The sequence below is a fragment of the Colobus angolensis genome, unplaced genomic scaffold, assembly GCF_000951035.1.
Source record: "Colobus angolensis palliatus isolate OR3802 unplaced genomic scaffold, Cang.pa_1.0 Scaffold7, whole genome shotgun sequence".
NCBI lineage: Eukaryota > Metazoa > Chordata > Mammalia > Primates > Cercopithecidae > Colobus > Colobus angolensis.
In genome coordinates, this window is record NW_012120709.1 from 25,304,266 (window position 1) to 25,306,934 (window position 2,669).

A 2,669-nucleotide genomic window follows, 5' to 3' on the forward strand; every position below is an offset into this window, starting at 1 on the left:
TAGTGAGACTCTGTCTCTACAAAAAATTTTATTTATTTATTTATTTATTTATTTATTTATGAGACAGAGTCTTGCTTTGTCACCCAGGCTGGAGTACAGTGGTGCTTCTCGGCTCACTGCAAACTCCGCCTCCTGGGGCTCAAACAATTCTCCTGCGTCAGCCTCCCTGGTAGCTGGGGTTACAGGTGCATACCATTGCCCTCAGCTAATTTTTGTATTTTTAGTAGACAGGAGGTTTCACCATGTTGGTCAAGCTGATCTTGAACTCCTGACCTCAAATGATCTGCCCGCCTCAACCTCCCAAACTACTGGGATTATAGGCATGAGCCACCACTCGCGGCAAAATTTTTAAAAATGTTTTAAATTTTATTGAAAAATCACAAGCAGCTACAGTAATCAAGGCTGTATGGTACTGGCATAAGGATAGACACATAGATCAATGGCAGAAAGTTCAGAAATAAACTGTTAGCTTTATGGTCAATTGATTTTCAAAAAGGGTGCTAAGACAATTCAGTGAGGAAAGAATCATCTTTTCAATAAATTGTGCTGGGACAACTGGATATCTACATGCAAAAGAAGAAAGTTGGACCCCTTCTTTACACCACATACAGAAACTAACTGAGCTGGATTATAGACCTAAATGTAAAAGCTAAAACTATAAAATTTTTAGAAAACAAGAATAAATGTTTATGGCCTTAGATCAGAGAAAGTCTTCTTAGATATGACCAAAAGCCCAAACAACAACAACAATAGACAAATAGGACATCATCAAAATTAAATACTTTTGTACTTCAAAACACAGAATCAAGAAAGTGAAAAAACTCACAGAATGTGAGAAAATATTTGCAAATCATGTATCTGATAAGGAACTTGTATCCAAAATAAATAGAGCTCTAACAACTCAACAATAAAAAGACAAATCATCCAATTGAAAAATGGGCAAAAGGCCAGTCTCAGTGACTCAGGCCTGTAATCCCAGCACTTTGGGAGGCCAAGGCGGGCAGCTCACCTGAGGCTGGGAGTTTGAGATCAGCCTGACCAACATGGTGAAACCCTATCTCTACTAAAAATACAAAATTAGCCGGGCATGGTGGCGCATGCCTGTAATCCCAGCTACTTGGGAGGCTGAGGTAGGCGAATCGTTTGAACCCGGGAGGTGGAGGTTGCGGTGATCCGGGATTGCCATTGCACTCCAGCCTGAGCAACAAGAGCAAAACTCTGTCTCAAAAAACAAAAAGAACAACAAAAAAAAAAAAGAAAAGAAAGAAAGAAAGAAAAAAAAGGGCAATGAGTTGACTAGAAATTTCTCCAAAGAAGATATATAAATATTGCTGCTGTAACAAATGTAGTGGCTTAAAACAATACCACTTTATTATCTTACAGTTCTTGAAGTCAGGAGTTCAACATGGGTAGAAATGGAAAGTGACTGCTAAAGAGTATAGGGCTCCTTTTTGGGGTGATGAAAATATCCTAAAATTAATTGTAGTGATTTTTTTAGTAGAGACAATGTTTCATCATTTTGCCCAGGCTGGTCTCAAACTCCTGGGCTCAAGTGATCTGCCTGCTTCGCTGGTTGCACAGCTCTGTAAATAAACCAAAAACCATTTTGTATATCCCCACCTTGGGTTGTTTGGGGTTTTTTGTTTTTGTTGTTGTTTTGTTTTTGTTTTCCTTTTTTTTTTGGTTTTTTGTTTTGTTTTTGTTTTGTTTTTGTGACAGGGTCTCACTTTGTCACCCAGGCACATACAGGCTGGAGTGCAGTGGCACGATCACAACTCACTGAAGCTTCAACCTCCTGGACTCAAGAGATTTTCTCACCTCAGCCTCCGAAGTAGCAGAGACACAGGCATGCGCCACCACACCTGGCTAATTTTGTTGAGAAATGAGGTCTGTCTGTGTTGCACGGTCTGGTCTCCAGCTCCGGGGCTCAAGTGATTGTCCCACTTCTGCCTCTCAGAGTGCTGGGATTATAGGCATGAGCCACCATACCCAGCCTGTATGAGTACTTTAAATGGGCACATTGCATGGTATGTAAACGACATCTCAAGCTGTTAAAAAATAACAAATGAATGACTCCTAAGTAGGATGCCATATCAATTTAACAAAAACACACCACAAATGGCCTTAAAGAATAAAGGAAATATATTGGCTCATTCAACTGAAAAGTGCAGAGGAAATAAAGACTTCGGGTGCGATACAGTCAAAACTTCCTCCCCCAGCAGTTGGAGCTCCAACCGTACATGCTGCTACATAATTGAGGGAGAGTGAAATAGATAGCATGGAGACAACACCCACTATGCCCATCCACTATGGCCCTAAGGGCAAAGAGAAAACAGGTGGCTCGCGGCTGGGTGCAGTGGCTCATACATGTAATCCCAGCACTTTGGGAGGTCGAGGCAGGCAGATTACTTGAGTCCAGGAGTTTGAGACTAGCCTGGGCAACATGACCTGTCTCTATAAAGAATACAAAAAATGGCCGGGCGCGGTGACTCACACCTGTAATCTCAGCACTTTGGGAGGCTGAGATGGGCAAATCACGAGGTCAGGAGATCGAGACCATCCTTGCTAGCATGGTGAAACCCCATCTCTACTAAAAATACAAAAAATTAGCCGGGCCTGGTGGCGGGCGCCTATAGTCCCAGCTACTCGGGAGGCTGAGGCAGGAGAAT